This window comes from Pan paniscus, chromosome X, assembly GCF_029289425.2.
Source record: "Pan paniscus chromosome X, NHGRI_mPanPan1-v2.0_pri, whole genome shotgun sequence".
NCBI lineage: Eukaryota > Metazoa > Chordata > Mammalia > Primates > Hominidae > Pan > Pan paniscus.
This window is the reverse complement of record NC_073272.2, coordinates 72,636,789-72,651,174: the sequence shown is the minus strand read 5'-3', so window position 1 is coordinate 72,651,174 and position 14,386 is coordinate 72,636,789. Positions and strand designations below refer to the sequence as shown.

The 14,386-nt window shown below is 40.3% G+C and overlaps 1 protein-coding gene across 1 annotated transcript in view; it reads left to right on the top strand.

Moving 5' to 3' along the window:
• LOC100975822 (protein enabled homolog) overlaps positions 1 to 14,386 on the top strand; it is a 57,434-nt gene that overhangs the window by 22,337 nt on the left and 20,711 nt on the right. The window lies entirely within an intron of this gene.

Below are 14,386 nucleotides of genomic sequence, written 5' to 3'. Positions count from 1 at the left end.
GAATCTCCTTGTCTACTGGCTGCAAAGACCTTGGGAAAAGCACAGTATTTGGGTGAGAGTGTCCTGTTTTTCCAGGTACAGTGTGTCACGGCTTCCTTTGGCTGGGAAAGGGAAATCCCCTGACCCCTTGCACTTCTGGGGTGAGGTGATGCCCTGCCCTGCTTCAGCTCACCCTCCATGGGCTACACCCACTGTCCAACCAGTCCCAGTGAGAAGAACCAGGTACCTCAGTTGGAAATGCAGAAATCACCCATCTTCTGCGTCGATCACGGTGGGAGCTGCAGACTGGAGCTGTTACTATTTGGCCATCTTGGAATGGAGACCCAACCCTTTTAAAGTGTCCAATTCAGTGGCATTAATTACATTGGCAACATTGTGACACCATCACCACTATTTCCAAACTTTAAAGGGAAACTCTGTACCCATTGGTCAATAACTCCCCATTCCCTCCTCCCTTTAGCCCCTGAAAACCTCTAATCTACTTGATCTCTCTATGAATTTTCCTATACTTGGTATTTCATGTAAGTGGAACCATACAGTATTTTTCCTTTTGTGTCTGGCTTATTTCCCTTAGAATAATGTTTTCCAGGTTCATCCATGTTGTGGCATATATCAGAACTTCATTTCTTTCCACAACTGAATAATATCCCATTGCATACACATGCCATATTTCATTTGTCCATTCATCTGCTGATGGACCCTTGGGTTGTTTCCAACTCTTCGCTATAGTGAATAACATTGCAATGGACATTGGTGTGAAACTGTCTGTCTCAGATTCTATTTTCAATTATTTTGGGTGTATTTCCATAGGAGTGGAATTGCCTGGTCATAAGGCATCCTATGTTTAACTCTTTTAAAATTTATTTCTAATTGATATAATAGCTGTGTATATTTATGGGGTGCAATGTGAAGTTTTGATCTTTGTATACATTATGGAAAGAGCTCTTTGAGGGACGGGAAGCTTTTCCACAGAGGTGCACCATTTTACATTCCCATCAGCAATGTGCAAGAATTTCAACTTCTGTACATCCTTACCAATGCTTCTTATTTGCTTCATGAAAAGTTTTTTAAATTATAGATGTGTATGTAATGTGTTAATGGTGGTATCTCAATCTAGTTTCCATTTACATTTCTCTCATGTATTAACATGGTTGCTGAGCTCATTGATTTGAGACTTTTCTTCATAGAGGTGTTTTTACTGCTACGAAATTTCCCAAGTCCTTTTTTTTTTAACTGGCATCTCACAACTTTTGATATGCTGTTTTTTCCTTTTCTGTCAGTTCAAAACACTTTCTAATTTTCATTATGATTTCTTATTTGATTCATAGGGTAATTGAAAGCACATTATTTGGTTCCCAAATATTTGTAGATTTTCTGAATATCGCTCTCGTTAATTTCTAACTTAATTTTATTGTATGTGGTTGAAGAACACACTTTGTGTTACTGGAATTGTCTCAAATGTACTGAGACTTGTTTTATGGCACGGAATACAGTCTCTCTTGGTAAATGTTCCACATACACTTGAAAATAATGCATAGTCTTCTGTTGTGGGGTGGAGGGTTCTACATGTGACAATTAGGTCAAGTTGGTAATAGTGATGCTCGAGTCTTCTATATTGTCATTGACTTTCTGTCTGCTTGTTTTACCAGCAATATATTGAGGGGTATTGAAATCTTTGTCGAGAATTGTTGATGCAGCTATTTCTCTGTGTAGGTCTATTCATTTTTGCTTCATGCATCTTGAAGCTCTGTTTTTAGGTGCACAAACACAGAATTGTTATCTACTCATCATAAATTCACTGAGTTGTCATTATGACATGGTCTTCTTTATCAATGGTAATATTTTTTGTTCTGAAGTCTACTGTGTCTGATATCAATGTAACAACTACGTCTTTATTGTGATTAGTCTTAGCTTGGTATACTGCCCCCACCTTTATGTTTAAGCTATGTTGTGTCTTTATATTTAAAGTGGGTTTATTATAGGCAATATAGAGTTGTGTCTTGCTTTCTTATCCAGTCTGGTGGTTTTTGTCTCTTAATTGGCATGTTGGGACCATTTATATTCAATGTAATTATTGATATGGTTAGGTTTAAATGTACCATCTTGTGTTATGTTTTCTATTGGCTTCATGAATTTGCTCCCCTTTCCTTCTTTTTGGCCTTCATTTTTGAAAGACATTTTCACTGGGCATAGCATTCTAGGTTAGCAGTATTTTTCATTTAGTACTTCAAAAATGTTGCTCCAGTGTCTTCTCGCTTGCATTTTTTTCTGATGAGAAATCTGCTGTCATCCTCATTTCAGTCCCTTTGTATGCAACGTGTGGCCTCTCCATCTTTCCTGACTGCTCTTCAGGTTTTTTTCTTCCTCTCTGGTTTTGTAAAATGTTATTGTGATGTGCCTTAGTGTAGCTTTCTCTACGTTTCTTGTGCCTGGTGTGTGTTCAGCTTCTTGGATGTGTGGGCTTAAAGTTTTTAGCAATTATGGGTAGATTTCAGCAGCTATTTATTCAAATATATTTTTTCTGTCCCTCCCTCCTTTATTTTCTCTCTTTCAGGGCCAACAATTGCACATATATTTGGCTGTGTGACATTGTCCTATAGTTCTCTGTTGCTCTGTTCATTTTTCTTACATTTTTTTCTTTGTACAGCTTATATTCCCATGTCTTTAAGTTCACTAATCTTTTTTCCTGCAATGTCTCATACACTGTTAATCCCATCCAGTGCATTTTCCATCATAGATATAGTAGTGCCCATCTCCAGAAGTTTGATTTGCATTTTTTCTGTATCTTCCATGTCTTGACTTGACTTTGAGCATATGAACTACAGTTATTATAACTTTTAATATTCTTCTCTTCTAATTTAAGCATCTTTGTCAATTCTGGGTCATTTTCAGTTGATTGATTTTTCTCCTTGTTATTGTCATGTTTTCTTGGTTCTTCATTTGTTTGTTAGGTTTTAACTGGATGCCAAGACATGAAGAGTTTTAGCTTGTTGAGTGCCGAATATTTTTGTATTCTCATAATTTTTCCTGAGCTTTGTTCTGGGATGCAGTTAAGTCGCTTGTAGTTTCATACTTTGGGGTCTTGCTTTTAAGCTTTGTTAGATGATACCAAAGCTGTGTTTAGTCTAGGACCCATTACTCTCCACTAGTTAGGTAAATCTCTTTTCAGCACTTTGTATATTGCTCAGAGAATTGAGAGACTTTCCAGTCTGATAGTTGAGAATAGGCATTATTTCTAGTCTTGTGAAAGTACCAGGTACTGTTCCCTCTAATTCTTTTGCATGGCTCTTTCTTATCCGGGGCAGTTTTCTTACATGCTTATGTTGATCAGTACTATGAGAGGCTTTAAGTAGCAATGTATCAGGTGTCTATTTCTCGAGATCATCATCATATTAGCTAACTTTTATTAAACACTTTTTATACAGAACATAATCTGTAGTTAGACTGGGGTTAATCCCTTCTGTTCCTTCTGTTGTAGGACGAGCTGTTGATGAGCAGGCCTGTGCTAAGCATGCTAGTTTATTTAATATATTAATCCAATGAAGAGAGTGCTGTTATTATTATTCTCATTTACAGATAAGGAAACTGAGGTACAGAGAGTTTAAGTAACTTGCTCAAGGACACACGCAGATAGTAAGTGGTAAACTGAAATTTGAACCTAGATGGTTTGACTTCAGAGATTGAATTTAACTTGTACATCATCATGTGCTAGGATGATCGGAAATACAATCAGGATGCAAGCTGATGATAAGCCTGCCATTTCATATCTCCCCCACAGCAGCCAATCAGCCTCTAATACACGAACAAGTCCCTCCCTCTAAGCTAAGGGCAAGGAAGTAGGGGTGGCAGATGGGAGGAAGGAAAGAGAAGGTATGTATAATTATTGTGTTGTCACAAATTGCCATTATCCTGTTTGTCCCCAGAGCCCCTTAGCCTCCCAGTTTTGAGGTGGTACCCAATTCTTTGGAACAAATATGGGAGCCTGGTGCCAATGTTGCTGCCCTGCCAGTAAGGGTGCTGACAAGGTCTCTTGTGCAAGAAGCAAAGACCTCCAAGGGATAGTAACAGCTTTGTCTGGGGCCACCAGTACTGGCCTTACACATTTGGGGGTGGAGTTTAGGGCCTGTTTTCTCTTGTTTCATGTATCTCATTTAATGAAAAACAGCTTCCTTTTCCATCTCTGTATCCACATGCTGCAGTGGACTATAATGCCTAAGAAGTTCCTCTCCTCAGCTATCACATGTCCCAGAAAATGTGCTCACATTCTGCTCTCCCTTCCCACATCCAGCCAGACACTTCCCCTCTGAGGTCTGTCTTCTGATTTGATTTATTTTCTCGTAAGTATTCTATACTTTCTCCCCAACCAGGTAAAAAGCCTTTCTAATCCTCTCGAGGTTACATCTTCCTTGTTCCCTTCGTGGAATGACAAATTGGCTCTTGCAAACATTTAACTGGAGCACTCTGGCAAATGCTCTTGTTCTTGATTCCAGACATCCTCCAAATCAGAATGATCTATGTATATGGTACCTTCCTAAGATATATCAGGAACAGTATGGCAATAGGAACACAAGATAGAGTTTGTGCCTCCGTGTCTGTGAAATACTGCCCTAGGAACTGTCTGCTTCTTTTGCAGAGAACACTATCACAATTTTTCACTGACACTTACTCCTGAACCCTGAGCATTGGCCACTGCTACTTCCACCTGCCTCTAATCAGTAGGCTGCCAGCACCTTCCAGAACATTGGTGTACCAGCACAGACCAATTTTAATCAGAGTCTCCTCTGTTTGGTATCTTTAGACCAGCAGATGCCACCAAGCCTCATTTCTCTGTCAATCTCAATACTGCCCCAAATGCAGGAACTTCTGGCTATTATTTTCTTGTTTCCTCTCTATGTCTGACTCTGCCCAACTCTTTTCTTGAATGCACTCTGGCTTTTTGTTTCATACTTTAAATAAATCTCCCCTATATCCTCCCACTTTGTTTTCAGTGTTCACTCCAGCTCCTTTTCTTAATTGTAGCAATACAAGAGAACTAGGTATCATTCCTTATTTTTACCTAGTTCACCTAAAGACACCACTGCCCCACAGCATTTTTCACTAGATGATTCTCTTATTGTCATACCCCAAACATCATATAGACCTGGGGGCAGAGACCTCATTGTCTTCATTCCCTGGATTAATACAACACAGCAGTTAAGAGCTCCAGCTCTACAGTAGCAGCTCAGCTTCCAGTTCGAATCCTGGTGTTTCTTCCACTTACTAGCTGTGTGACCTTGGGCAAGTGAATTCACCTTTCTAAGCCTGTTTTCTTATTTATAAATAAAGATAATAAGCCCTTTCTACTATGATTGTTGTGAGGATCAAGCTTAAATGATGTAACAGGGCTGGGCATGGTGGCTCAGGCTTGTAATCCCAGCACTTTGGGAAGCTGAGGCACGAGGATCATTTGAGCACAGGAGTTCAAGACCGTCCTGGGCAACACAGCAAGACCCCGTCTCTACTAAAAATAAAAAATAGCTGGGCATGGTGACGCGTGCCCGCAGTCCCACCTACCCAGGAGGCTGAGACACGAGGATAGCTTGAGTGCAGGAGTTTGAGGCTGCAATGAGCTATGATCATGCCACTTCACTCCAGCCTGGGTGACAGAGCAAGACCCTGTCTCAAAAAAAGAAAACAATGAGGTAACATTTAAAGTGTCTAGTACTGATCCTACCAGAGGAGAACCTCCACACAAGTATTATCATTATTGTTGTTACTTTCAGATTATGACTGCCTCACCCTCTTAGAAAAGCCCTTACTCCTCTGAAGTTTGACTCAAGACAGCTACCGAGAGCCTAAATAGAATATAACCAGAGAACTGTAGTACGATGCAGAAGACAGAAGAGGGAATGCGGTTAGAGCTTCCAGAACATGTAACAGAAAAACATATCCAAGTTTCTCTCTTCTTGAGCACCACCATGTGGTACAACTAGAAATGTAGGACCACAACTTTGGGAAGAGGCTGGCGTTGGAGGAAGCGACTTGGAAGGCTTCTGCTGAAAAGTAGTAAGAGAAGCCATGAGAGTGGATGAGACAAACAAGGGAGGAAGCGTAGGAAGAAAACAGGGCAATGGCAGAAAATTGGAGTAATAGGCGTCTAGACTGCCTTCAAAATAAAATGTCACCTTAACAGACATCTGGTGACTATGGATCCCATAGGAAATAAGACAGTGTGTAAAGATAAGTGAGCATGTGCACGGGCCAAGGAATAGAGCAGGACAACCTGAGTTACCTCTCCTTCTCTCCCTCCCTCCCCTCTTCTTTTCTCTCTCCCTCTTCATTTTCTCAATGTTCCCCTTTCTCCCCCTTTTATTCTTATTCATCCATCCATCCATCCGTCCATGGAGCCATCCATGATACATCCATTCACCACTGGAACTGGGGACAAAAAATAAATAAGCCACAGGCGCTGTTCTAACAAAGGTCACAGTCTGTGGGATGGGGTAGGGTGGAGGCAATTAAGCAGATCTTTATAATATGTCAGTGCTCACGACCCAACAATCACCAGGAGCACGCCTGTAGTCGAACAAATTTGGGTTTATTGCTTGTTGTATTAAGGGAGAATGCACCCCATGGGAAACTGCGGAGCAACTCAGCAGGAGGGCATTAGAAAGGACTTACAGGATTTGGGCAAACTTTGCATTAGATACTTTTAAGGAGCAGAGGCAATCCTATGATTGGGTATCTTAATAAATCTTATCTAGAATGAGGGAAGAATAAATGATGCCTAGAGCTGTAAGTGGTAAAGAAGCAGCAGTTACCAACAGTGTATAGGCGTTCCTTTTTCACTGCAGCCTCGCCACCATCTATCGTTTTTGGACAGTTTAATAATAGCCATTCTGACTGGTGTGAGATGATGTCTCATGGTGGTTTTGATTTGCATTTCTCAGATGATTAGTGATGCTGAGCATGTTTTCATGTTTGTTGGCCGCTTATACATCTTCCTTTGAGAAGTGTCTGTTCATGTCCTTTGCCTGTTTTTTTTTTTTTATTTAAATGGGGCTATTTGTGTTTTACTTGTTGATTTGTTTAAGTTCCCTACAGATTCTGGATATTAGGCCGTTGTCACATGCATTGTTTGCTAATATCTTCTCTCATTCTGTAGGCTGTCTGTTTACTCTGGTGCTGGCTTCTTTTGCTGTGTAGAAGCTCTTCAGTTTAATTCGGTCTTGGGGTGTCAATTTTTGTTTTTGTTGCAATTAAATCTGGAGACTTAGTCAAAAATTCTTTGCCAAGGCTGATGTCCAGAAGAGTGTTTCCTAAGTTGTCCTCCAGGATTCTTATGGTTTGAGGTGTTACATTTGAATCTTTGATCCACCTTGTGTTAATTTTTGTATGTGGTCCAGATTCAATTTCCTGCAAGTGGCTAGCCAGTTATCCCACCATCATTTATTGAATAGGGAGTCGAGTCCTTTCCTCATTGCATGTGTTTGCCAGCCTTGTCAAAGTTCAGATGGTTGTAGGTGTGCAGCTCTATTTCTGAGTTTTCCATTCTGTTCCATTGGTCTATGTGTCTTTTTTTTTTTTATCAGTATCAAGCTGTTTTGGTTCCTGTGGCTTTATAGTGTAGTTACAGAGGTAACCCCATCAGGCTAGCAGCAGTCCTATCAGCAGAAACCTTACAAGCCAGAAAAGATTGGGGGTCTAATTTCAGTGTCCTTACTGAAAAGAAGTTCCAGCCAAGAATTTCACATGCTGCCAAACAAAGCTTCATAAGTGAAGGAGAAATAAAATCCTTCTCGGACAAGCAAATGCTGAGGGAATACATTTCCACTAGGCCAGCATTACAAGAGGTTCTTAAGGGAGTGCTAAACATGGAATCAAAATAATGACACCTGCTACCACAAAAGCACCCTTAAGCACATAGCACACAGGCAGTATAAAGCAACTACGCAGTCAAGTCCACATAACAACCACCAGGCATCATGATGACAGGATCAAAATCCCGTATATGAATACTAACCTTGAATGTAAATGGGCTAAACACCCCACTGAAAAGGCACAGAGTGGCAGGCTGGACAAAAGGACAAGACCCAACCATCTGCTGCCTTCAAGAGACCCATCTCACATGCAACGACACCCACAGGCTCAAAGTAAAAGGGTGGAGGAAGATCTACCATGCAAATGGAAAACAAAAAAGAACATGAGTCCCTCTTCTTATTTCAGATAAAACAGACTTTAAACCAATAGAAATTAAGAAGGACAATGAAGGGCATTACAAACAATAACAATCCAACAGGAAGCCTTAGCTATCTTAAATATATACGCACTCAACATTGGAGAGCCCAGATGCATAAAATGAGTTCTTCTTGACCTATCAGAAGACTTAGACAACCACACAATAGTAGTGGGAGTGTTCAACACCCCACTGACAGCATTAGACAGATTACTGAGGCAGAACACTAACCAAGAAACCCTGGACTTAAACTTGACACTTGACCATTTGGACCTAATAGACATCTACGAAACACTCCACCCAACAACCACAGAATACACATTCTTCTCATGTGCACACAGAATATATTCTAAGATCAACCACATGGTCAGTCATAAAGCAAGTCTCAATAAATTCAAAAAAATTTAAATCATACCAAGTGTACTCTTGGACCACAGTACAATAAAAATAGAAATCAGTATCAAGGAGATCTCTCAAAACTACACAGTAGCATTTTAGATGCTAGACATGATATGTTGACAAACTGCAACACAGGCAGTTAACAAAAATGAAATGATTATTAGCTCTTGCTGCAGATCTCCAAGCCAAGGGTGTCTAGGTTATAAAGCCTAGGCAATGAAAGCATGTCCCAGAATCCAGCTGGGTCTGCCTTAGAGATCCAGATGAGTTTATTTTCTTTTAATATACCATAAACTGTTCTACTTGCCGTGTAATATTTACACAGGTGCAGCGAGATGTATTTACTCTAACATGAGCTCTCCTTTGGATAGCTAAGAGGAAACCAAGGGCTATGCAATTGTCCATGAGAACTCTAGCTAACAGATTTAGAGTAGTTTTTGGAGGGCATCCAGAGTAGAAATTGTTCCATTTGTGACTTCTTCCAGGTCCAGAGAAAAATTCTGCACCACCTCTTCTAGTCGTATTATTTCTGCTGTGCGAATTGTAGCCAGCATAGTATGCAAAAAGAGGGAGTCAGTTATCTCTTCTGGGAATTCTCTCAAGTAGTTTGTGCTCACCTCACCTTGAAGGTTTCTGAGCTTCTTCCCCATGCAAACATGGAGAGGTACTAGCTCTAAATATCTCAATTCTCTATCAATCATCCAGATTCTCCAGGCTGATTTAGTGGCAGAAGAGGGTAAGCCTGATGTCCACTTAAGTAGTATCCAGGTGGGATACAGGCTGCATTGGGAGTATGACTATAACTTGGCCCATCATGAGTAAGCCCATTTTTCTTTTCTTTTTTGAGACAGAGTCTTGCTCTGTCACCCAGGCTGGAGTGCAGTGGCACGATCTCAGCTCACTGCAAGCTCCGCCTCCTGGGTTCACACCATTCTCCTGCCTCAGCCTCCCGAGTAGCTGGAGCTACAGGGGCCCGCCACCACGCCCGGCTAATTTTTTCTATTTTTTTAGTAGAGACGGGGTTTCACCGTGTTAGCCAGGATGGTCTCAATCTCCTGACCTCGTGATCCGCCTGCCTCAGCCTCCCAAAGTGCTGGGATTACAGGCGTGAGCCACCGCTCCCAGCCAGAGTAAGCCCATTTTTTGTCACTTAGGGGGGTAAATTCCTTGAGTGGAGCCAAATAGTTCCTGCAAAGCAGCTGCAGTGTCTTTGAATGGAACAAATATTTATTCCCATTCCTGAGGGTCTAGGTTTCTCTGTAACGTTGTAATGACCTCAGTAGAAGCATTTTATTGATGTGAAGTCAAAGTCTGTTTTTCTCACAAGACTAGAATTTGGAGAGGAAATTGTAAGTACCAGAAGGAGTCTGCAAAAGGAAACCTACTTTTTTTGGTCAATTTATTTATTTACTTTTTTTTTTTTTTTTAACACTGAGTCTCACTGTTGCCTAGGCTGGAGTGCAGTGGTGCAATCTCTGCTCACTGCAACCTCTGTCTCCCAGATTCAAGTGATTCTCCTGTCTCAGCCTCCGGAGTAGCTGGGATTACAGGCACCCACCACCACAACTGGCTAATTTTTATATTTTTAATAGAGACGGGGTTTTGCCATCTTGGCCAGTCTGGTCTCGAACTCCTGACCTCAGGTTATCTGCCTGCCTTGGCCTCCCAAAGTGCTGGGATTACAGGTGTGAGCCACCATGCCTGGCCTTATTTATTTATCTATTTTTATTATATTTTAAGTTCTAGGGTACATGTGCACAACGTACAGGTTTGTTGCATAGGTATACATGTGCCATGCTGGTTTGCCGCACCCATCAACTCGTCATTTACATTAGATATTTCTCTTAATGCTATCCCTCCCCCATCCCTCCACCCCCTGACAGGCCCTGGTGTGTGATGTTCCCTGCCCTGTGTCCACGTGTTCTCATTGTTCAACTCCCACCTGTGAGTAAGAACATGTGGTGTTTGGTTTTCTGTCTTTGTGATAGTTTGCTGAGAATGATGGTTTCCAGTTTCATCCATGTCACTGCAAAGGACGTGAACTCATCCTTTTTTATGGCTGCATAGTATTCCATGGTCTATATGTGCCACATTTTCCTAATCCAGTCTATCATTGTTGGACATTTGGGTTGGTTCCAAGTCTTTACTATTGTGAATAGTGCCACAATAAACATACGTGAACATACGTCTTTATAAGTAGCATGATTTATAATCCTTTGGGTATATACCCAGTAATGGGATCGCTGGGTCAAGATCGCTAGTTCTAGATCCTTGAGGAATCGCCACACTGTCTTCCACAATGGTTGAACTAATTTACACTCCCACAAACAGTGTAAAAGCATTCCTATTTCTCCACATCATCTCCAGCATCTGTTGTTTCCTGACATTTTAATGACCGCCATTCTAACTGGTGTGACATGGTATCTCACTGTGGTTTTGAGTTGCATTTCTCTGATGACCAGTGATGATGAGCATTTTTTCATACGTCTGTTGGCTGCATACATGTCTTCTTTTGAGAAGTGTCTGTTCATATCTTTTGCCCACTTTTTGATGGGGTTGTTTGGTCTTTTTCTTATAAATTTGTTTAAGTTCTTTGTAGATTCTGGATGTTAGCCTTTTGTCAGATGGGTAGATTGCAAAGATTTTCTCCCATTCTTTAGGTTGCCTGTTCACTCTGATGGTAGCTTCTTTTGTTGTGCAGAAACCCTTTAGTTTAATTAGATCCCATTTGTCAATTTTGGCTTTTGTTGCCATTGCTTTTGATGTTGTAGTCATGAAGTCTTTGCCCATGCCTATGTTCTGAAGGGTATTGCCTAGGTTTTCTTCTAGGGTTTCTATGGTGTTAGGTCTTACATTTAAGTCTTTAATCCATCTTGAGTTAATTTTTGTATAAGGTGTAAGGAAGGGATCCAGTTGCAGCTTTCTACATATGGCTAGCCAGTTTTCCCAGCACCATTTATTAAATAGGCTATCCTTTCCCCATTGCTTGTTTTTGTCAGGTTTGTAAAAGATTAGATGGTTGTAGATGTGTGATGTTGTTTCTGAGGTCTCTGTCCCGTTCCATTGGTCTGTTTATCTGTTTTGGTACCATGCTGTTTTGGTTACTGTAGCCTTGTAGTATAGTTTGAAGTCAGGTAGTGTGATGCCTCCAGCTTTGTTCTTTTTGCTTAGGATTTTCTTGGCTATGCGGGATCATTTTTGGTTCCATATGAACTTTAATGTATTTTTTTCTAATTCTGTGAAGAAAATCAGTGGTAGCTTGATGGGGATAGCATTGAATCTACAAATTACCTTGGGCAGTATGGCCATTTTCACCATATTGATTCTTCCTATCCTTGAGCATGGAATGTTCTTCCATTTCTTTGTGTCCTCTTTTATTTTGTTGAGAAGTGGTTTGTAGTTCTCCTTGAAGAGGTCCTTCACATCCTTGTGAGTTGCATTCCTAGGTATTTTGTTCTCTTTGTAGTAATTGTGAATGGGAGTTCACTCATGATTTGGCTCTCTGTTTGTCCATTATTGGTGTATAGGAATGCCTGTGATTTTTGCACATTGATTTTGTATCCTGAGACTTTGCTGAAGTTGTTTATCAGCTTAAGGAGGTTTTGGACTGAGATGATGGGGTTTTCTAAATATACAATCATGTCATCTGCAAACTGAGACAATTTGACTTTCTCTTTTCCTAACTGAATACCTTTATTTCTTTCTCTTCCCTGATTGCCCTAGCCAGAACTTCCAACATTATGTTGAATAGGAGTGGTGAGAGAGGGCATCCCTGTCTTGTGTGAGTTTTCAAAGGGAATGCTTCCAGTTTTTGCCCATTCAGTATGATACTGGCTGTGGGTTTGTCATAAATAGCTCTTACTATTTTGAGATACGTTCCATGAATACCTAGTTTATTGAGAGTTTTTAGCATGAAGGGCTGTTGAATTCTGTCAAAGATGTTTTCTGCATCTATTGAGATAATAATGTGGTTTTTGTCGTTGGTTCTGTTTATGTGATGGATTACGTTTATTGATTTGCATAGGTTGAACCAGCCTCTTGGATCCCAGGGATGAAGCCGACTTGATCATGGTGGATAAGCTTTTTGATGTGCTGCTGGATTCAATTTGCCAGTATTTTACTGAGGATTTTCACACAGATGTTCATCAGGGATATTGGCCTAAAATTCTCTCTCTCTTTTTTTTTTTTTTTTTTTTTATTGTTGTTGTGTCTCTACCAGGCTTTTGTATCAGGATGATGCTGGCCTCATAAAATGAGTTAGGGAGGATTCCCTCTTTTTCTATTGATTGAAATAGTTTCAGAAGGAATGGTACCAGCTCCTCTTTTTACCTCTGGTAGAATTCGGCTGTGAATCGTCTAGTCCTGGACTTTTTTTGATTGGTAGGCTATTAATTATTGCCTCAATTTCAGAACCTGTTGTTGGTCTATTCAGGGATTCAACTGCTTCCTGGTTTAGACTTGGGAGGGTGTATGTGTCCAGGAATTTATTCTTCTAGATTTCTAGTTTATTTGCATAGAGTTATTTATAGTATTTTCTGATTGTAGTTTGTATTTCTGTGGGATCCGTGGTGATATCCCCTTTATCATTTTTTATTGTGTCTATTTGATTCTTTTTTTATTTTTAAAGTTTATTTATTTAAAAACTAGAAAGATAAAAAATTTATTGTTATTCACAGTACTTTTTATATCACCGCCCATTACACACACACACACACACACACAAACTCACAGCAGAAAGAAACATTTCATAAAACAAATGTATCTTTTCCATTTGTGTAATATCCTGATCTGTTCTATTCTTTTTAAAATTTTTTTATTATACATTAAGTTTTAGGGTACATGTGCACAACGTACAGGTTTGTTCCATATGTATACATGTGCCATGTTGGTGTGCTGCACCCGTTAACTCTTCATTTAACATTAGGTATATCTCCTAATGCTATCCCTCCCCCCTCCCCCCACCCCACAACAGTCCCTGGTGTGTGATGTTCCCCTTCCTGTGTCCATGTATTCTCATTGTTCAGTTCTCACATATGAGTGAGAACATGTGGTGTTTGGTTTTTTGTCCTTGTGATAGTTTGCTGAGAATGATGGTTTCCAGCTTCATCCATGTCCCTACAAAGGACATGAACTCATCCTTTTTTACGGCTTCATAGTATTCCATGGTGTATATGTGCCACATTTTCTTAATCCCGTCTATCATTGTTGGACATTTGGGTTGGTTCCAAGTCTTTGCTATTGTGAATAGTGCTGCAACAAACACACGTGTGCATGTGTCTTTATAGCAGCATGTTTTATAATCCTTTTGGTATATACCCAGTAATGGGATGGCTGGGTCAAATGGTATTTCTAGTTCTAGATCCCTGAGGAATCACCACACTGACTTCCACAATGGTTGAACTAGTTTACATTCCCACCAACAGTGAAAAAGTGTTCCTATTTCTCCACATCCTCTCCAGCACCTGTTGTTTCCTGACTTTTTAATGATTGCCATTCTAACTGGTGTGAGATGGTATCTCATTGTGGTTTTGATTTGCATTTCTCTGATGGCCAGTGATGATGAGCATTTTTTCATGTGTCTGTTGGCTGCATAAATGTCTTCTTTTGAGAAGTGTCTGTTCATATCCTTCACCCACTTTTTGATGGGGTTGTTTGTTTTTTTCTTGTAAATTTGTTTGAGTTCATTGTAGATTCTGGATATTAGCCCTTTGTCAGATGGGTAGATTGCAAAAATTTTCTCCCACTCTGTGGGTTGCCTGTTCACTCTGATGG